The sequence below is a fragment of the Cuculus canorus genome, chromosome 10, assembly GCF_017976375.1.
Source record: "Cuculus canorus isolate bCucCan1 chromosome 10, bCucCan1.pri, whole genome shotgun sequence".
Taxonomy (NCBI): domain Eukaryota; kingdom Metazoa; phylum Chordata; class Aves; order Cuculiformes; family Cuculidae; genus Cuculus; species Cuculus canorus.
The window spans coordinates 1,127,807-1,150,035 of NC_071410.1; the positions used below are offsets into that span (position 1 = coordinate 1,127,807).

General features: G+C 54.0%; 1 protein-coding gene across 1 annotated transcript in view; it reads left to right on the top strand.

The window, feature by feature from the left end:
• Positions 1-9,772: 9,772 nt before the first annotated feature.
• ARR3 (arrestin 3) overlaps positions 9,773-22,229 on the top strand; it is a 349,343-nt gene continuing 336,886 nt past the window's right edge. Inside the window, exon 1 of the mRNA XM_054076014.1 lies at positions 9,773-9,786. The gene's annotated coding sequence lies outside the window, so the exon portion shown is untranslated. The remainder of the gene's footprint in view (positions 9,787-22,229) is intronic.

The following is a 22,229-nucleotide window of genomic DNA, read 5'->3' on the forward strand; positions in this document are numbered from 1 at the left end:
CAGTGGGGCAGCAAGGGAGTGGCTCACAGGGGAGTGGGGATGTGGGGGATAGGATGCAGGCAGCAGGGCTGAAGGAAGTGAGGAGCAGGCAGTGGGTCGAAGGCTGTGGGTAGTGGGGAGCGGGGTGCAGGCAGTGGGGCAACCCCCGAGCCCCTCGGTGCAGATAGATGACTCCAACAGCGAGGGCAGAAATTGAGGTCCCCTCCCTGGGACAAACTGCTCTGCAGAGTCAGCACCGGGGCAGACATCCTTGCAGGTCCCCTGCCTCCCCGGGACAAGGGGACAAACCTCTGGCAGCAGCTCAGAACAGAGGGCAGCAGGTAATGAGGAAATCTTATCAACACTTTCTTTTAATTTTCCAAGCGCACCACAAAATAATACAGTCCTGAGGACATGTGTAACTAATTAAATGGTACAGGGAGAAGAAAAACACTGATTTTTGTAGAGACTTTGAATTATGTCTGGAGGTGAAGGAGTCAGCAGGCTCAGGGGGTAATTAATCACCAGAGGTGAGATGCCCTGGCTCCCTGTGCCAGTGCCTGCTACCAACTGCTGGACCTTGCAGAGCACCGGTCACTGCCGGTGTGGGGGTTTGGGGTGTCCGTGCCGCCCTGGGTTGAGCCCAGGAGATGCCCACAGCAGCCTGGCTCTGCACATCCACACGGGCTGGGGGATGAGTGTGGGCGGCGTGGGCAGGTTGGGCGCGTTCACCTCTGAGGAGAGCGGGCATTTTTGAAAGGTGACCAAAGACTTTCCGATGGAAATCTCTCATCAGGAAGTCTCTCATCATGAAGTGCTGATTCCACACGTTGGAGGGACTTTGTGGAAACATATCTCTTTCATCAACATGTTTTGTGAATAATTATGCAAACATGCTACGAGGTCCAGGAGTTTCATTTCAAATTTAGCATTTTTCCTGTTAGCCGAAACATCAAAACTAAACAAAATTCTCCAACCGCTTCAAAAAAAAACCTTGCAAAGTTTGTGGGAGGACTTTTTTTAAGATTATTCCTCTGTGTCTTAGCTGAAAAATGCGTAAACATATAACGTGAAGGTGAAATGTCAAGATTTTAACAACTTCTCCAAGGGATTAAACAAGGAGGTGTCAGGGCTTCCTGGCTTCAGCTTTGCCGTGAACGTGGCCTTCAGCCCAGCATGTTGTGAGGATGTCAAGGAAGGCCTGGTGGTCTGGTGCACATTTGAGCAATGATTGGGTTGGGGTGTTATGTCTGTATTTGTTGCCCCATCCCTCTCCTGGGACTGCACTGTCCTACTGTGCAACAATACCTGCCCAGCTTGGCACAAAGTCCTGGCGGGACAGTGACCTGCTGTTGCAGAGGCACTTTGGTGGCCTTTCCCCTGCTGTCATAGCAAAGACACCCGCTCCATTCCCAGCAAGCAGCTCCAGAGCAGCAGGGAGCGAGGCGGTAGCTTTGGCCCTTTCAATTAGCAGCTTGCTCTCCCGCACCAACCGGCTGTTAGAGGTGTGCTTGATGGGCATCCAGGAGCCCTCCCAGCCCATCTGAAAACCCATGTCCATTCCTGATCAGAGTAATTGATGTCTCATTTTCCCTTCATTCATATGCAGGTGGCACGGGAAGGACATGGAGCTGGGAGCAGGATGGAACAGCAGGCTGTCCCCGTGTCCCTCGCTGCTGGCTGCCCAGCCAAGCCCAGCACATCGGCTTCACCCCAGTCAGGCTCTGCCCCACCAAACCCCATCATCCTGAGGGCTGTGGTGTGGGGGAGCAAGCCAGAAGCTTTTCCATCCTGGAGAAATTTCTGCTTTAACATTCAGCTCAGCTGCAGTGAGAAGTGTCTGCATTGGTCTTGGTACCCATCCCAGGGGTTGTCAGGGTGCGTGTCTGTGTGTTCTGGGCAGCCTGGAGGTGTTCAAGGCCAGGCTGGATGGAGCCTTGAGCAGCTTGGTCCAGTGGGAGGTGTTCCTGCCCATGACAAGGGGGTTGGAATTATTAGATGATCATTAAGGTCCCTTCCAACTCGAACCATTCTATCATGCTATCACAACCAGGCAGCGAGGGAGCAAAAGCAGGGCTGGGAAGGATGAACAGCACTGTCTCTTGCACAGCTCCTGAAGCCATCGCCAGTCAGGGCGTGCAGGGGTGTAGCGCCATGAACTTTATTTCTGCTTGATTCTTGTCTGCAGACACGCACTCAGGCTGGCTCGGCACCGGGCATGCATGTGTGTGCCTGCCCGCCCGCTGCTCGGTGCAGCAGGTCTGTCCGGCCCCTGGGCTCCCTGCGCTTCACCGGCCCCGTCCCGTTGCCTCCTGCTGTAGCTGTGAGTCACGGCCAGCAGCAGAGCAGGAAAGGCAAGGCTCCACATTCAAAGCTTCCCCTCCAACAAAGAAGCTTTACCAGCCAGTGGGGAAGAGGGGTGTTTGCTTCTGAGGTGCCAAGGCAGCACTGCATCGTACAAGCATAGTCTGCATCCTGCATGGAGGCAGGTGTCTGCACAAGAGGGAAAGCTGATCTATCATTGTGCCCTGAGCATGTCCTGAAAAGGGGATCTCGTGTTGTTCTCCTTCCCCCAGCTCTCAGGAGGCAGAGAGTCTCCCTCAGACTGACTTCCCCGAGTCTGTGCCACAGCCAGCAAGGGAAGGCACTGACAGCTCAGCTCCCTCCTCCTCACCCCAGCTGGGGAGCATAAATGAGCTAATGAGATGCTCAGGAGATAAAGGAAGTGGAACAGGAACATTGAGACTTGTGGGTACCTCTTGCTAAAGCTCCTGGAGTGTCTCTGAGATGTGGTCTATATCCCTTCTGAATCTCCTGCAACCACACAGCTTGTTGGAGCTCTCCTGGGAAAATCAATTTATTTGAGGTAATTTCATTTTGGGGCACTTTTTAAGTAATTAAATGTGATGAAGGAAGAAAAGGCAAAATATTAAAGGGAGGATTAACAAGGCTGTGAGGGAATTCCTAAGGAGGATGCAGCCCCAGTGCACATAGGGCTTAAAATCTGCTTGAAACACAAGTGGCTTTTCTACTGCTCTGCACAACCAGAGGCTGAAGCACAAGAGCTCACCCAAGAGACCAGGCTCAAGGTGCTGCCAGAGCTCTGTGAGCCTATCTTTGTGCTGGGAGAGGGAGCAGAACCTGCCTGGAGGAAAGAAGCCAGGATTTGTTCCCTGTACTCCCTCTGGATGCTGATGAGCAAGGATGGACTCTGAGAGAGCGGTCCCAGTGGGCAGCAGACCACCATGTATGGTGAGGTTGGCTGCTTTGGAGGAATTCGGCAGGGTTGCTCTGGAACAGGGAATCTGCCCCGCTTGGGTGAGTGTCTGCGATGTGTCCTGATGAAAATCAGGGCAGGGTTGCTCAGGCAAGTTGTGCTGCTGGGGTCACTGCGCAGCCTACGGCCCGTTTCTTGCCTGGGGATGTACGCTGAGGAGGCAGCAGTCCCTGGCTGCTCTCCTGGAGTAGATAAGCTGTTTAGTTATAGGATAACTAGATTAACCAGGCTGTGTCGGGACAACAGATCATGGCTGTGGAGACAGAGAAGAGGGGCTGTTCTGCCCTTTGGTTTGTTATGATGTAGTAGCAGGTTCGACCTGGAGCAAAATGCAAGGTGAGAAAACACCTTATCCAGGTGGCCATTCCTCTGCTGCTTCAGAGGCTTTTGCCCCTTCCCGTTCCCCGTGTCCCTCCAGCTGCCTGACTCCTCACCTTGCCTCCTCAGCCGAGCACTCGCTACCTCGGTGGCTGCTCCAGCCTTGGTCACTGGTTTTGGAGACCCCGGGCAGTTGCTGACTACTCCTCAGGGTCAACCTCACCTCGTGGCTGAAGCTGCCTCGTTATTGGAGCTACTCCAGCCTTCGCAGGGAGAGCTGTCCTGCCTTGCACAGGAGTACGGGTTGTCAATCCTCAGCCCAAGTGACCTTGCTGGCTTTGCTGCTGGCCCTGGATTAGGCATTTAAGGCCTTTGGCCCCTAGATTGTCCTCCGAGTCCTGGAAGCTCCCCTACAGATCTAGTGAACATGACCTGATTAGTTAATGCTTGGTGTCTACTTGGTAAACATGGTTCAAGGTAGTCACCTAAAGGGCAAGGCTGGAAAAAGATGAAATTTTTCTGACTCATGAGTGAATCTGGGAAGGGCAGAGCACACAGAATTTCCTACAGCTGTAACAGCTTCCTTAGGATCAGCTGGAGAAGGGAAAGCCTGCTCATCCTGAGGACCAGCAGCTCATTTGCTAAATTAAAAGCACTGAGAAACCAATTTTTAGGGATGTAATTTCTCACTTACCCTGCTAATTACTGTACTCAGGGCAAGCCATGCAGGGGGTTTTCACAGCTCACCACGACCCAGGAGCTGTGCTGTGACTGTACGGGGGGCTTGTAGGAGCTGGCGATGCCTCCCGCACAGAGGAAGGGCTGATGGTCACCTCTTTCCCTAGGACTGAGGAGCACCCATGCCACAAACTGCTCCTGGAAGTGCTACCCGTGATGTGCCAGCCTTGTGCCAGGGAAGCCTCCTGCTCTCAGGACATGGTCTGGCCAGTGTGTTTCAGTCTCATCTCGGTGCCCACACCTGGGCATCCATCAGCATCTTTGCTGACAACCTCTTTTTCCAAGCCATCTCTCTTTCTCATTGGCTTTACCGGGCAGCTCCCCAGGGCGTTTGAGCTGGAATGATTTCTACCAGGCAGATTTCAGAGACCGATGAGTAAGGCTGGGCTCAAACCCGTGGCCAAATCCTTTCATCAAAGGGGCTAGCAACATTTAAACAGTCCTGCAAAAAGTCCTCCTGAGGAGTGGGTCCATCCTCCTGCCCCCAGGCTTTCGGGTGTCCCTCAGCCCAGTGCACCAGTGCTGTTTGGTCTCCCTGTTGCTCCAGGCGTGCACCCAGGACCCAGCCAGCTTGTCTTAACGTTAGCCTAGGTATGGCCTTCTCCTTCATTTGGCTTTGACAGTGAAGCAATCCCTCATGGCACAGCAGACAAGCCAGCAGAAAGGACAGAGGGATGAAAACAGCTACCTCTGTCCTTCAGACCATGAGACAGAGGAATGGGCTTGAGGGGATGGAAGAGGTGTGACAGAAGGGGAAGAGACATGATGCTGGCTCAGCTGCTCCCTGGTCCAACACATCCTACTCAGCTTTCTCACACTGCGGAGTGTTTTCTTTGCACCAAAGGTGTCTCCGCTCTCCCCACAACATGTAACAAGGCAACCACACAAACCGAAGGTTGTGAGTCGGAGTGGCTCCCAGTGCATTGGGCGAATTTGATCCTGCCAGATTAGGAAAGGCATTAACGAGGCTCTGAGCCCTTGCCTGGGTCTTGGGTTTATATATGGCCACGGTCACTGCTCTGAGAGTGACATTGTAATGCATCACGCCTGCCAGCCGCAGCCCGCGGCTCCCTGGCACCTGGCCAGGCAAAGGTAATTTTGTGCTGAGTGATATCAGAAGTCAAAATGAGCCCTACATACTTTGGGTAATTCCCAGAGGCCGTAAAACACCTCGGCCGTCTCCCATCCAACATTTATGTGTTTTGCATTGAACTTCCTCAAATTAGTGCTAAGTGCATTAAAGTTGTAAAAATACCCTGCACAAAACCCCATTAAATGCTTAAATATACGGGCCCAGTGCACGGGGGTCTATAATTTAGGCTTAAATTCAGCAGCCAGGGAATGCTGGAACCCTCTCTCACCAGGGAAGAGATGCACTGGCCCCATCGCCAGCACCTGGAGCAGCGTCTTTCCCAACAGGGGATTCCTTTGAGACGTCAGATGTTGCAACTCTATTAATACTTGCTGGAGCATCGGGTGCAGACAAGACAGGCGGGGGGATGGGACAGGAGGAGAGAGACAGAGAAGCAGCGTCTAGGCTTGGCTTCGTGTCCCACTGTCCTGGCATGTCTAGGGGACAGCAGGGTAGCAGAACCCCTGGGGGGACGCGGGCTGGCCCGGGCTCGGCTATTGTCAGGGAGCAGAGATCTCGCCGCTGCCCTGGCTGCTCTGGAGGAGGCTGCTGCCACGTTTTGGAGGAGCCCCGAGAGTTGTCAGCATGTTGGCAGGAGGCATTGCAGGGATCTTGTCCCCCGGCATTTGGGTTAGAGGAGCCTGTGGATTCACCCCCCGGCCAGGCAGCAGGGGCTGAAGGGCCTGAAGCCCATTTCCCATCCCCTCCAAGCATCCTCTGTCCCCCCCGAGATCCTCTGCTAGACCCAAACACCCTGTGCCATTGGGAACTTGGCACCAAGCCTGCATTTTTCATTCATTCCATCTCCTCTGGCAACCCCACATGTGTTTGGTGTTTACATCCTGGGATGCCTGGATACTGTCCCTCCTCGATCACACTCGTGGAGCTTCCCAGCGCTTCCCGTCACCGGATGACGTCCTCCTCCTGATGCCATTTCCACTGCAGCCTTTGCCCTCGGAGCTCTCCTGGGAGCAGCAGGGCAGATCCTGTAACTGATGCCCAGGCTCAGGGCTGGAGAGGAGGCTGTCACCGGCCCACTTTGCCCCAGCTTGCGCTGCTCCCAGCCTGGGCAAGCCCACAGAGATCCCTCATGCCAGGAACAGACTGCTGGCACACAGGCTCAGGGTGGGCATGGGGCTCCAGGCAGGTTCCCTTCTCACCCCTGGGTGGGCTTCCTGGGCTACCAGCTTGGCTACTGCATTTTCTTCTGTTTCAGGCTGCAGAGTCATCTGTGTCAACCCAGCGACGGCAAAGATATTGCACTACAATCCTGGGGTGAAAATGTCCAGCAAAATGCCTACAGATGGTGGGATGGGATAGAAGGAAGATGAGCTCGCAGGCAGCCACTGGACCTTGGCAGGCAGGGTGTGCAGGTGGGCAGGGTGGTGTGAGCGCAGGACAAGGTCCTGGGTGCTGCCATCCCCTCAGTCCCCTGCAGCAAAACAGCCCCTGACTGCCCACGCATGGCTCACAGGAGAGGGAAAGGAAGGGAGATTTCCTTGTGCTTGGTTTTCCCACATGTTTCCAGAAAGGTGGGTATCTCCTCCAGGCTGGCCCCCAGCTGAAGCGAGCTGGGAAACACGCAAACAGCCATAAAATCACCCAATCTGAAGAGGAAGTAATTCTGCTTGCCTGTGTCTTTTCATAAGGGAGCAAATTATCAGCTCAGCCTTCAGCTCAAGGAAAGCAGTCAGAAGCCAGGGACAGAGTTTTGGCTTCTTTGATCCGCTGGTCAAACTCCAAAGGCTCTGTCCCATTTCCTTTGTCATGCTGCTGTCACCATCACACCATCTGCTGTTTCCACAGGCCCACCCAGAACTCAGTCTGGTGCGGACAAGGCTTCCCACCCCACCCCATCCCTTCCCCATGCATTTTGCTGTTACTGTTTCTCCCCCCTTCAGCCTCTCTTCCCCACTCTGCTCCTGGGGCACGAGGAGAAGCCCACCAGCGGTGCTCAGGATGGGTGCACAGCCAGGTCCGCATGGGCTCATGGCCATTAGTTCCCATGTTTGCTCTCAAAGGTACCTGTCCAGTTCTATTCCTGTCACTTCCCGGCCCTTTGGAAACCTTCCCAAGATGTACTTACAGAATTACTGTTCCCACTCTGAAGAGAAAACAGCCAAAGCCCATGTTATAACTCCTTAATGTTAACATCTGAATGGAGGGATTATCCTCCCTTACAAAGGGCTACATGTTTGTTTAACGCTGTTTTCACTTGTTTGAAAGCGAATTTTACAAAGTCTATTTCCCTCCCTGCGCTTCACCCTCGCTCCAGCCCTTTGGGTGCCACCAGGGACGGGGCAAGCCTTGGCCACCTGGGGTTTTTTCCTGCTGGAAACGCTGGTCTCAAAAATCACACTGAGGTCAGGAATTGGATTTGATTTTGTGTGAGGTTCCCAGTTCATCTGCATCCTCCCCAGTCCATTACCAGTCACACTGGCAGGACCTGGGTTGCGTATGGCAAGGAGGGGGTTGATGCAGCAGCTCTGGGCTGGGGAAGGGGCCGGGGGACCTGGGGTGTTTTAGCCTGGAGAAGAGAAGGCTGAGGAGAGACCTCATCGCTCTCTACAACTGCATGAAAGGAGTTTGTAGAGAGGTGGATGTTGGTATTTTGGCCCAAGTGGTAGGTGATAGGATGAGAGGGAATGGGCTCAAACTGTGACAGGGACGGGAGCCGGTGGAGAACTGATTTCCCTGCAGTCTGGAGCAGCCGCAACACAGTTTTCCTCACAACCACCTCTGGGAAACAGCGACTGGGGAGAAACTGGAATGAAACTTCTCCAGATCTGAAAACCCTCCAGCGAGTCTGAGTCGTCGCTGCCATCTCCCTCCCTGGATCCCTCCATCCTGCCGGACCACACTGCTGCCATACACCAAGCACGAAGCCTCCGAAGATTTCTGACCAACTGTGTTGTTTTTTTAGCAGCCACGATATTTATAAATGGTCGGTAAAATATTTATGTTGTGAGCCAGTTTGCCTTGTTGGTTTAAAAAATTAATATAACATTAAGTCGGCTCAGAACATTTAGGATTTTAAAAATTGAGCTGAAAATTAAACAATAGTTGAATTTGTGGTGGGAGTAACATGGCAGAAGGAGTATTTATCACATGCAAAACAAATGGGACTGCCACTTCTCTGCCAAAGACATCAGAATTCAGGGGTATTTTTATGCCCTGAGTAAATAGTCTCAATTTTTGGGGAATAGTTTAAAGAAATAATAATAATAGAACCTGGTAGTTAACGACAATCAAAACAAAGGCAAAGACATTGATGTCATATTTAAAAAATACAGGAGACTGGAAGATAAACTTTTACATTGGTCAAATATAGAAACTAATTATACACCGGAGCCCCTACAAGGATTTCTCTTTAGAGTCCCTCTGGTTTTGTCCTCTTTAAAGAACTGCTGATGCCTCATGGAAAATACTGATAAACAATTCGTTCTCAAGCACTGCCTAATTCTGCCCTCTTTGTATGTCTTTTGCCCTCCACCACTGAGCTCCATTAATGGAAATAGAGGCCAAACTCATTTTTGGTGTGGTTGCACTTAGTGGTCTGCACCAGAACCAGGCTGTGTGGGAGGCTGGTGGTCCCACCATGGCCTTTTCCAGCCAGATCCTCCATCTCGTCTACCATCACCATCCCCAGGCAGGGCTCGGGCCAGCATCAATTTGTAAATCTGCAAGGAACACTGCTTTTTGCTTTCTTTTCTAGGGCCTTTCCAAGCCACAAGAGTGTGGTGGTGCCAGAGGTCCACAGTCAGGCAAAGAAAGGGTAGAGGAGGAGGAGGAAGAAGAGGAGGTGGTTTTTGGATGGTTTCCTCCTGCCCCTAAGACAAATCATTCTCTTCATGATGGTACATGCTGAGAGCCAAAATAAGCCCTTGAGTTCACTTTGACAAAAGAAGCAGAAAAGGGTGAGTGAGGAGGAAGAGCTCTTCTCATGGGGATAAATATCTAGTTGAGTAACCCTAGTTTGAGTAACCCTACCTAATAACACTCTTCCATTAAAGCTTAGTGTTAGTTGAGTCATCGGCAGAAGAATAACAGCCTCATTTTCAAGCACAACCAGTGATTTTGTGAGCCCAACTTAATGGCGTTTAGAAAGCAATCAATTCTGTGTGCTCATCCTCCCAACGTCAGACAGCTTTCAAAGGTCTTGAGATGGGCACTAAAAAAAGCCTCTCTTTACAACTGCCAGGCAAACGCTCATCATAAAGCCAAACTACATGGAGTAGTTGTGCAAGAGCGGGCATGTCCATTAAACTGTTAGCCCTACCCACAGTTATAAAACCAGAGGTGATATGGCTGAGATGGAGCAGCCGGCTGAGGAAGAGGAGAGGAATAAAAATGCTTGCAGAACACAATGTAGGAGAAAGCTGCCAAGAGTATCAGATCCGGCTCGATAAGCTGAACCACCAAGGGAGCAAACCAATTACTTGCAGGAAAAGGACATAACATAGAAGGTCGGTGTCGATTGCCAGTGGATGTTCTACGGTCAAGGAGAAGGGAAAACAAGCCTAAGCAAGGCGTGGCAGCAGGGAAGGAGCCACCAACCTCCACTGCTTCTCACATTCCTTGAATAGCTAAAATAATAACAAAATCCAAACTAAACCGAAGACATTGATGTCATCTTAGAAAATATTTAAAAGACCTGCATTTTTTTATACCAGTAAAATAAAAGCAGTGATTAATTAAATCCCAGCACGCCTTAAAAGGCATTGCTCTCTCCGGCATGTCCCCTTCCCATGAGGTGGTTTCTGTGCAATGGAGATGACACACCAGTGCAGGAACAGGCTATTCCTGAACGAGAAAGGAGGTCATGGAGCTGAGGAAGGGCAAGCTCTGAGAAAGGGAGGTGAGGAACAGAGAGACATGTGTCACCAAGGAGTAAGGGCAATAGCAGGCAGGGAGGGGAGCAGAGCACAAGCCCTGCCGGGACCAGCTGCGTGGTCCCACCAGCAGGAGAGACCAGTCTGCAGGGGTGGAGGCATCAAAGTGAGCTCTGAGAAGAGCAGACAGGGAGACCTCATACTCCAAGTCTGCGATGGACAGTGGCCAAGTTAAGTAGGCAGCTATGGTGGCTTTTGGACTCCTTTCAATTTTCCAACACTAGTCATGGTCAGAGAAAAGATATGAGCATCTGTGGGCCAAGTCCCTGCTAGCCCAGGCCACCCAAAGCAGCCCAGGAGGAATATGCTGGGGCCACCACCCATGCAAGGACCTCTCCCATCCCTCCGATAGAGGCTCTCGCCGTGGGCAGCACTGACATCTCCCCACATTGGCTCTCTGAAGGGAGAAGTCCAGCCCAGCAGAGGAGCAGCCCTGTGGGCCGGGCAGTGGCAGAGAAGACTCTGTCTAAATTGCTTCATTTAATCTATTGTTCAGCTGACTACATTGAAAATGGAGCATGTAATTGTTTCCCCGAATAGAGTCGAACACCATTAAATGCTGGTCTGAAGCTTTGCCATCCAGCAAATATTCCAGCTGGCTGGGGATCCTCTGGGATTGGCTCTGCATCACCATGGTTACGGACTGTCCACAGCTTTATTCGTACAGTTAATTAAAAAGCCTGTTTTACGAGGCGGCTCTGCCCGGAGGTACGCTGGTATGCCGGCCCTTCTGATGCCCATCCACGAGCTCTGCGCGACCGCCACGGCCCCGCTTTGCCAAGCGGGCGTCGGGAGCCTGCAGACAACAGGAGGTGCAGCCTGGAATGGGCATCTCACGCACAGGGCTCTGGGCTTTAGGGGGGTGTTTTGTCAGTGTGAGAGCTGGAGAGAATCATAGGATCATTCAGGTTGGAAAAGACCTCTAAACTAGTTCAGTTCAGCTGTCAACCCAATGCCCCTGTGCTGACTGAACCATGTCCCAGAGTGCCACGGCCACACGGTTTCTGAACCCCTTCAGGAATGGAGTCTCCATGGAGCCCCTGCCAAGGCTACACTGTTCTGTCAGTAAAGAAATGTTTCCCAATATCCAATCTAAAACTCCTCTGGCACAACTTGAGGCCATTTCCTCTCACTTGTTACTTGGAAGAAGAGCTCAGCACCCACCTCACCACAATGTCCTTTCCCGGAGCTGCAGAAAGCGATGATGTCCCCCGTCCGCCTCTCCTTCTCCAGCCCGAACAGCCCCCGTGCTCCAGCCCTTCCCCAGCTCCGCTCCCCTCTCCGGGTGCACTCCAGATCCTCGATGTGCTTCTTGTGAGGACCCTTGAACTGAAAACAGGGTTTGATGTGCGGATGCACCGGCACAGAGTACAATGAGCTGTGCCCTTTGAGGGACAGAGCTGTGAGACCCCTTCCTGACAGGGCGCCCTGGAGAGGGTCAGGAGGGCCTTCCACCAAACGCCGAGTTACTGGTGGCCCTTCCAGCACGTTGAGCTTTCCGAGATGAACCCCACCGCGCAGGGAAGAGCGCCGTGGCCGCCAGCGGCGCAGGGGCAGCAGGCAGCAGCCACCCGCCCATCCTGCACCCCCAGCACCACAGGGATACCCCGCAGGGCAGGCGCTACCGGGTGACCTCGCGGGGTGCGGGGGGGGCTCTACAAGTTATGTGGGAAATTACCTAATTAGAGCACAAAATGAGCAAGCCATGGGGAACTGCAAACAGGCAGCACTCCAAAATGGCCAGGCACAAATTACCGGAATCAGCCCAATTAGAAGTGAGCTCCTTCCAAACAGTGCTCACAAACCACCCCGGCAGCAGGAGGCCCTCCCTGGCTTTCTTCATGGTGGGGACGCGCTGTGATTTATCTCCAAGGGCTGGGGTTGGTGCCAGTGCCACCTGGAGCCTTTCAGCGGTGGGGAACCCTGCACCCCGAGCTCTCCGGCACCCCTGCACCAGCAGCCCCCAACCCACCGGCCATGGGTGCTGTCAGAGGAGCTGGGGTGCTCTGGGTGCCGAGAGTCTTGCTTGGGAAACAACCCCATCATTCCTCAAATGGAGGGTGGAAAGGAACGTCTGGGGGACCTGGGGTCTCAGGCTGGCCAGGAAAGAGGAGAGGAGAGGAGAGGAGAGGAGAGGAGAGGAGAGGAGAGGAGAGGAGAGGAGAGGAGAGGAGAGGAGAGGAGAGGAGAGGGAATAAAGAAAGAAAGCCTGTACACAAATAAGGCTTAATTATAATAATGGTATGTAGCTGATTATCAAAGCTAACGTTTAGGGCTGGATATCAGATACCATCTGGTGCTTTGCAGCAGGCTGGGAAGGGCCTGGAGAAAATAAACTCAGGTTAAATCACTGCGAGTGCTGGATGGGGGGTGGGGGGGCTCTACTCTTCCTGAGCCCCTGCAGCATCTCCTGTCTTCTCCACCCACCCACCCAGGGCTGGATCCCTGAAGGGGCGAACCCCACTGTCTCTCCTCAGGACCCCCATCCACGGCTCTGGGGGTGCTTTTCATACTCGGGTTGTTCCAAAAAGCCCAATCTGCATTGCATGAGAAACTCAGCGCTCAGGATTTGTGCTGGGGAGTGAGCTGGCTGCTTTATGAAAGAGAATTATTGAATCCTTTTGTCAACAGCTAAATGTTTCAGTTGACAAAGTCAATGTATGATGTGGTATTATAAATATTAGATTAATTGTATTGAATAGGATTTATATCACATAAAGATCCAAGGAGTTATTTTTACCTCTGCGAGAAATAAAGCAAGAGAGTTAAAGTGATTTGTTCAGATGCATTTCCCTCAAAACCTTTGTCAGAATCCGCTCGTTCCCAAGGAACACTTTGATTTTGATAAAACTGCATTTCTCAGTAGAAAACCCAACCTGTCAACAATTCCAGCCAGCCCTGCCGAACACAGCCTGGAAAGACAACCCGGCTCCAGCGAGGCACTGCCCTTGGCGGAGGCTGCTGTCCCTGCGAGGGGCCGGGGGAGCTCGGCGGTCCCCCCAGGGCTGTCCCTGTCCCCCAGGGTCACACACCATTTGGGGCAGTGGATGGGATTCCATCTCCCAATGGTGCCGTGTGTATCTTGTCCCTGTGCAGCCAAAGCCTCAGGGATGCTGCTCTCCGCTTCGGCAGCTTGGGGCAAGCTCCCGCTGATCCAGCACCCCGGGGCTGCCCGAGCCCCAGCCCTGCTCGGTCGCTGCCCCCCGGGACCCTCCGTGCCCTGTGTGTGCGCTCTGGGGTGGCTGAAGCACAGCGGGGAGAGATGGTCCGTGAGCCCCTCCACGCATCGAATGGGCAGAAACTGTCGGTGCTGTTCTGACCCACACACTCTGCTTTCCTAGGAATTAAAGCTGCAACCCACCCCAAGAGGATTTAAATCCAGGAGAAAAGGAAGGAAGGAAGGAAGGAAGGAAGGAAGGAAGGAAGGAAGGAAGGAAGGAAGGAAGGAAGGAAGGAAGGAAGGAAGGAAGGAAGGAAGGAAGGAAGGAAAAGGAGAGGAGAAGCCCGTGTGACCAACCAGGGCCATGGCGTGCCAAGCTCCCCCAGTTCTCCCTGTGCCCACTGCCTCCCCTCTAACCCAGCCCAAGGAACGCTTCTTGGATTCAAGGCGCCCTGGGATGCGCAGGCGGGTTGTGCCAGGCAGTGCCCAGCCGCAGCCTCAAGAGCCACAAGGACAAGATGCATCCTCCTTGCCTGGGAAGCGTGGCCCTGCCAGCTCCCGAGCCTCCCGCTTCCACTTCAAACCCTCTATGGGTAATGGATCTCAAACACTCCAGCCGCCTCTTTCTGTCTCTGATGGTGCTCTCAATCAGATTGTCCTCTCTGAAGGAGGACATGTGCACATGTGTCTGGAGCATCATTGCATCCATCCGCTGATGGATGCACTTCGGAGCAAAGATGATTGTGTGTTTGTTTGCTCTATTTCCAAGCAACCTCTGTGCTGCCCGTGCCGACGCAGCGCTGCAGCACGCGTGCCCGAGCGCTGGGATGGTGCCTCAGCGCCGTGGAGGGGACGGCCGCCCCGCCACAGCCCCCAGCTCCACTCCCACCTCTCCCACATTTCCCACAGCCCCTTCCTGGGGTCACCTCCACTTCTTCCCCTCCGGTCCTGGCTCTGACGGCTGCTGCTAAAATTGGTGAGGAGCTTCTGTCCATTCTAATACTAATAGGCCCATTTTTAATAATGATGTTTTCACAGCAATTTCAACCCATCATGGTGTCACAGGGGTATTGATGAAAAAAAGCATCTAATCCCTTTTAATAGATTCCATTTGACAGCAAACGTGTCTCAGTGTTCGTTCCCAAAGGCCCTGGTGGTTTCGGTGTCACTTATGGCTGACCTTGGAGGGTAACAAGACCTTCTCCAGAAGAATGGCCTAGTGTCCAGCTGAGACTGGGCTCCCACCCCCTCTCCCCTTCCCCACTTCTCGGATGACAGGGGTTTTGCTGCTGCTGCTGGGGCACTCTGGTCTACTTTGGGAGGTCCCATAGGGCTGGGGTTTTTTGCTCTTTCTTCTCTGCTGGACGTGATCTGGGCAAAAGGGTGAGCACTCCTTCCTTCAGAGCTCAGGAGATGGGGATTTTCTCTCCGGCCCTGCTGCTGGGAAGAAAATAAAACTCTTTCTCCATGCCTAGGAGATGGGGAGAGAAGAGACGAGGGGCAGCAGTAGTTTGTGAGTGGTCCCTGCTCCAGGGAGCCAGCAAGAGCAGTCCCTGGGGTCCCACTCCTGCCTCACCCCTGGGTGGGCACAAGGAGGGTGGTCACGCCAAGCAAAGCAGCCTGAAGCCTCGCAGCCTCTCCAGAGCCAGTCTGCCTGACCTGTATACATAAATATCCCGGCAAGCACCTGCTGAAAGGTGCCAGACAACACGTAACGAAGCTGCAGGTCCAGAAATCATTAAACACGGAAGAATAATTGGCAGCTCTTCTCCAGTATCGCCGGGGCCGGGAGCTAAGGCAGAACCCTCCAGCTGGATGTGCAGCCTGCCCATCGTCCTGCTGCAGGCAGAGAGGCACTGGGAGCTGCAGGATCAGTCCCTCAGCACCTTGCGAGATGGGACCAACAAGCAGGGAAAGAATGACATGGTATGATGGAAGCGTCCTACAGCTGAAAAGCCTCCTGCCTGAGCTCTACCAAGATACAACCAGCTGGGAAAGTGCTAAATCATCCTCCTGCACACCAGCTCTGCCCCACCGCCTGCTCACGAGGCTCCCTGAGCCCAGAGGTGGTCTGGAAATGGGCAAGTCATCCTGCCTGGCTGCGAGCCCTGACCCCTGCGAGCCCACAGCCCCTGACCCTTGGTCCTCCTTGCTCTCAGCTCTCCCCCTACGCTTGCCCCCCTGCTCTGTCCAGTTTCTTCCCCTCCTGTCCCCTCCTTTCATCCTTCACGGGTGGAGAAGTGAGCTCTGTGTGTGTCCAGCCAGTCATGCCTTGTGCCGGGCGGGGGGGGGCTCGCTCCCTTGGCAGCGGGCTGGGGGGCAGGAGGAAGGGCAGAGCCCTGCAGTAGCTCACAGCTAAATGCTGCCTTTCACTCCAGCATTCCCAAGGAAAGTAATGAGAATAATTAAAGGTAATTTCATTTATTTCAGCTTCAGCATGTAAAGCAGATGAGGAGGGGGGTTCCAGCTTCACACTGAAGAAGGGAAGGGAAGAAAGCTGAGCTCCAAAGCTGAGCTGCCCGCAGGCAGTAGGACCTGCAGGCAGCCCCCTTTTCCCTCCTGGGGCTGTGGCCCCGCTCTCCACACGTCTGCTTGTGGGTCTCACCTGGGAGATGGGGTCCCACAGTGATGTGGAGCCATTTGGAGAGCAGTTCTAGAGGGTAGGGTGGGCCCAGAGAGAGCATTCCCTTCGAGATAACTCTGCTGGAAACCCCTGAGCATCCTGCACCCTGTTTCACAGCTGAAGAGAGGTGCAGAGTGAGGAGAGCATCCCCAGAGCTGTGCTTTCCCCTCATCCCTTGCAAATGGAATGCCCAGCGATGCTGTGCTCACATCCAAGTGCCAGCTCGGATCAGTCCTGGCGAGGTGGAGTCATGCCTGCATCCCATCCATGGGCTCACATGAGATCGGGGTTGGTCCTGGGGAGCGAGCCCCCATCAAAACAGCATTAAGAGCTCCTCAGGCCCCACCACCGCATTGCATCCCTGCCAGACCCCACGGAAAGCAGCCCCAGGGAGCTGGGAGTGGGGACTATAGTTGGTTGTTAGTTACACAAATACCTGGACTGAAGGGACATAATTGGATGGTGACGATGCTGAGCTGGGTAATTAGGAGCCCACAAACTGCACAGGTCACAGCTCCTCCAGCAGCACATTCAATCACTGCTCTATCAGCACAGAGATCCCCCTGAGCCCTCCTGGTCTGCGTCACACACAGACACTTCTTGGGGCTAAAGGAACTCTCCCTTCAGTCAGAGTCTTCATCTCCATCCTCAGCATCGTGACCTGGGAGGCTGCCTGGTGATGGGAGAGCTGAGGAGACCCCACTTCCCCAAATCTGGTCATAATTTGTTCAAGCACAGGGGCAGTATCCCAGACCATCCCTAAACACCTCTCTGTGACAGGAGGACGGATTGGGACAGGGGAGACAGCGCTGCTGGGAGGGGATGAAGCAGCCTGAGCAGAGAAAGCTGCGTCCCACGAGCGCTTGTTCTGACACGGGGGCCGCTTAAATTCACCTGTGCTTGTGGCCCCATTGTGTCTCTTCTGCATGAATAATGATGACACTCAAACTTCCCCAGTACACGTGCTCATTAAATATAAATTCTATACTCAAATATTCCACAGCAGCATTTTGAACAGTGTGTCTGGGTGTGTTTGAAATGCTCCCAACGGGAGCCACCCGACAGTGGGAGAGGAGAAAGGTGAGGTGATGCCTACGGCCGGCCAGCGCAAGCAGGACTGGCAGGATGAGCTTCCAAGCATGTGGTCTACAGACAGATTCGCAGACAGGAACAAATGTCAGGGAGACATTTGTGAATTGCTCCTCACAGCAAGACACCTCGAAAGGAATGCTTTCACTGCATTTCTCCCAGTCTTCGCATCACTGAAACCACTTTGGTGGCTTCCTGGCCTGAAGGCATCTGAACGGCCTGGAAGTGCATGCAGCACAAGAAGAGTCTCACCACCTTTCCATGCCTATCACTGTTTGTCCCAAGGGCTGTGAAGATGCCATCAAAGCTCAGAGCTGCCTGTTTGAGGGCACCACCTCACCATGACTGCCTGCTCCCCTTCTCTGCTTCCGATTCCCAACAGGGCTGTGTGAATGTGCTGCCCTTTCCCAGTGCCCCTCAACCTAAGGGGAAGGTCCGTGGGGGACGAAGGCTGGCAGGGAGCCTGTGGGTCCCCTCCATCCCAATCAGCTGTGATTGAACGCAGCCCTGAGCCCCCAGTTCCTCTGCACGTTTGACAACGAGCATCCGTGGAATCTGCAAGCTATTAGCTCTCTGTTATCTTTCTGGAGATGCTGAGGTGAGCCATATGGAAGCACTTACTCGTCAACAGCTTGGGACAGAGTTTGGTGGGGTGGCCAGGACCCAGCCCTTTGTGAACTGCAGAGAAGCTGGAACGCGTCCATTGACCCATTTAATGAGCTCCGGCAAGGGGAATTTCACACTGTGCCTGGAGCGGCAGTAACCTTATATGTAGAGAGAGGGGGAGATAATTTCTAATCTTGTCAATCACGCCGTTGTGAAATCCGCAGCAGGGTTTCTTATAGCGTGAGGGCCAAGGAGAAGGCAGAGGGCCTGATCCAGGCTCTTGCAGAGCAGGACTGCACAAGAAAGGCCTTTCATTATTTTTCTTTGCAGTCTCCTCATTTCCTCACTGAAAAAACCAACAATATATTTATTAACTAGACAAATATTTGACTGGGACAACATGCTGAAATGACCTGCAAACGCCTCCTCGTTCCCACCAAGAGGGGTTCCTGCTTCCACCCGCAGCCGCTTTCACACACTGTGTCAGGAGGTGCTGCCTGTGCTCCCCAAACCCTGCCAAGCCTCCAGCAGCTCTATCCACCTTCTCCTCCTCCTCTGAAGAGAAGGGAGAGAGGAAAAATATCTCTCCCAGGTACCCCACTAGCTCCGTTCTGCTTGCCTGCATGCCAAAACTTACTTGGATGGTCTTGCAGACGCTGTAGACTACCTGTGGCTTCTGATGTGAAGGCACATCCTGGCTCCAAGGGAGCACAGATGGTCCAAGCATTGTGGTCCAAGCAAGAACCATGGGGGATGTAAGGATGGGTTGCATGGTCTGGTGAGCTCACACATCCAGATCACCAGTATTTCTTGCATGTGTGTCCCTCCACGCTGATGTGCTGATGGCCATGCAGGTCCTTTGAAGCTAGCACTGAGTAGAAAATGTGCCCAGGAGGGTCCCTCGGCAGCATCGCTCTCCCTGCAGCCACCCTCTGCACCCTGCTCTGCTCTGGGCTCTTTCTGGCCCCTCAAAAAAAGAAACATCACCCTTGAAGATGTTTATATTTAATACCTGAACACAAACACGGGCTTTGTCCACCTCCTATCTCCAAAGACCCATGTGCCCGCCTGGCTTGGGAAACTCTTTCTGTCATGCTGGCAACTCTGTCCCCACAAAGTCTCCCGTACTGTGGGGGTGGCCGTTACCCCACACCAGCCCTTTGCACATCAGTAGGAGCCCCTGATGCCTCAGCACTGCCCACACCATCATCTCCACCACAGGGAACCGCTCCAAGATCCAGCTCCAAGCTAAAGAAACAAACAGAGCCTTTTTTCCCCGTTGTTTTTCCTGTTTGCCTAAGAAACATAATCTTCCCCTGAAATGAAAAAAATAATAATAACTCACAGGAAGGCCCCAAGCACGGGTTTGTGTGTGATTTCAATCAAAACAGGCTTTAAAAAACAAATTCCTTCGATATTCATCACATGTGTAAAACACATTAAAGGATGGTGGACCGGACCAGAGGAGCGGAGCCCTCTGGCTCCTGCCTGCACCAGGAGATGCAGCCGAGCATCAGCAAGAGCTTCTCCCTCCTGGTGAGAACAAGCATTCCTGTTGGAGCCAGGAGAGGACAGGACATGCAGGGAACGAGTACCTGGCTGTCCTAAAAGCCAGTAATCAGTAGTGTGTGTCTGATTGCCTCCTCTCACCCTACCAGACCCTGACAATTCATGCAGTTTGCTGCTGCGGTAGAAGGCAGCCCTGCCTGGAGTTGGGAGGGCAGTGGGATGGACCAGGATGCGCTGGACAAAGGGGTAAATTGCAGCTTGGGACTAACTCTCTCACATGCTGCATGTCTGCAGGAAGCAGGAGGGACCTGGGTTTTCCTGGTCTAACTTGAGCCCATGAAACGGAAGATCTCAGTTCTACATGTTTGGATTCACTTTACACAATCTGTTTTATAACTTCAACCTTTGGTGTAAAGGGGCTCCAGGAAAGCTGGGGAGGGGCTTTTGGTCAGGGAGTACAGGGATAGGACAAGGGGGACAGTTTTCAGCTGAAAGAGGGGAGTTTGAGATGAGATCTTAGGGAGAAACATTTTCCTGTGAGGGTGGCCCGGGCTGCCCAGAGCAGTGGTGGCTGCCCCATCCCTGGAGGGGTTCCAGGCCAGGTTGGATGGGGCTTGGAGCCCTTGATCCAGCGGGAGGTGTCCCTGCCCATGACAGGAGCTGGAACTGGATGGGCTTTGAGGTCCCTTCTAACCCAAACCATTTCGTGATTCCATTAGTCTCTGATTCTCCTCTGAATCCCTGACTCCCAATACCCTCTTGGTACTGAGAATCACCGTATTCCCAGGTCTGATCCTGGTGGTGAGGGCAGACAGGACAGAAACCCCAGCAGTGGGCAGTCCCTGGTCCTGGAGCCCCCAAGCAGCAAAGCCTTTGTGTGTCCAGCCGTGCACGGGCTCTGCGTGTCACCACGAGCAGCCTGCCCGTGCAGCTCACACCTCTCTCAAACCTCCCCCACTACCGGGCCATGTTTACAAATCTGCTCTTTTTTCCCCTCTCATTATGGTGGATTATTACTTATTTGCACATTTGCCAACGCAAAGTGACTGACACAGAAACGAGCCCCCTCGCCCCCTCCGTGTCACACTTTCCCTGGCAGGGTCTCTGCTCTCTGCTGGAGCCACAGCCCTCGCTGCACCGAGCTGTGATCATTATCCTTGGTGTAACACTGCCCGTTTTCTGTGGGTCCCTCATTTTTATGAGGTGTGATGGGGAAGGAATGCTGTGTACAGTTTAATTAGGGACTAAGTGCCTTGGGGGAGGGGGAGTGGAAAGCAGCAGATACCCCCGGCACTAGCCCCGAACACTCAATCCCCCATTAAAGCAGCCCCTTTGATGCCTGCTGACGGCAGCCCCGGTGTCCCACCGCGTGTAGCCGAGGGCACGGACAGGGATCGGCACCAGCAAGGATGCAGGAGGCTGCACAGCTGCCATGGCAGCCCCTGTGCATCCCCAGTGCATCCTTGGCATGGCCGGAGCCAGGCACTTCAGTGCTGGTGATGGAGTCTGGGCAGGTGGTGGGAGAGAAAGAGGAAAAACTGGCAGTGAAGGAAGGCAAGGGAGAAGAAATCTGGGCTAGGGTTTCTAAGAGCTGAGCTGGGCTCATAGCTCGGAGTGAAAACCCTTGGGCAAAACCCCTGCCCGGGGAGCCCTGCCGCCCTGCGGAGCTGTGGCACGGACAGGACCATGGGGCAGTGCTTTGGGTTTGGGCTCTTCCCTGAGATGAAGCTCCACTGTCCCCCAGCTCTTTTTTTCTGCCCTGTTATTCTGTCCAAACACCTCTGGGAGTGGGAACTAAGTGGGCGAGTGCGGCCAAGCCACAAGACGGTGAGTGTAACACGGTGTCCCAGCCAGAGGCTTTACCTCCATGGCCAGGGCACAGGTAAGGGCTTGGATGGCCGCTGTGCTTCCCTGCCTGATGCAGAGTAGCAACACAGAAACAGGATTTGGCCCCAGGAACACTTTAATTCCCAACACCCTCCGCAGCAGATCCGTGTTCCAGACAAGAAGGCCACAGGCTGAACCGCTTTCCTCTCTGTGGTCACTGCAGTGAGATGCAGCGCCCCGTGTCGTGTCCCATCGGGGGGTGCCAGGAGCCCCGCCAGGCTGCGAGCCCTGCTCCCACGCACTCGGGCGGGTGCGTGCTCCTCGCCCCGTGACTCACAGCGCAGCGGGGTGCAGGATCCCAGGAGGCTGAATCAGCGCCCCGGAGGCAGGAGGGGGCCCTTCCCTCCCCCTGCGCCCAGGAAGACATCGCGACCTACCCCTGCTCTGTCTCCCAACTTGTCGAGGGCTGCAGGCACATGTTGTGGGAATTAGCAGTGCTGTGTCAGCGTTTACTCATCCCGCCCATCGCACGACAGAGCTGCAGGGCTGGGGGCACCGGTGGCACAAGGGGGTCCCAGCTCGGAGGCGCACGACAGCCAGCACGTCACCCGCTCCAGAGAGCTGAGGCGGGTGGCACGCATCAACCTGCCCCGACAGAGCAGAGACACACAAAGCTCCTTGGCACTGCTCTAGGATCCGTGTCTCAGGGTGCTCCTGAAGCTGGGAACACATCAGAGGATGGGATGGAGGTCATCCTCTACACCCAGTGAGCTGAGAATCCCACCCTTCACCCCAGCACGGCTTTCCCCCTCTGCAGCCCCACCAGCTCTGCAGATGCTCCACAGGGAGCAGCTTTCCCAGGCTGGGCACGGGCCAGGGCTGAGGGCTGGGCTTGGGGTGCATGAAGCAGCCCTGGCAGCGTCCTCCTCATCACGATCCCTTTCACTCTCAGGGCTGGTTTGAATTACAGTGTTGAAGCCTCATTTCTCTTTCTCCTGGGCTGGCAGGGCGCCGGGAGTGCGCGGGTTAGGGAAGGGGTGTTTCTGCTGGCAGCATTGCCAACCATCAGAGGAGTTACA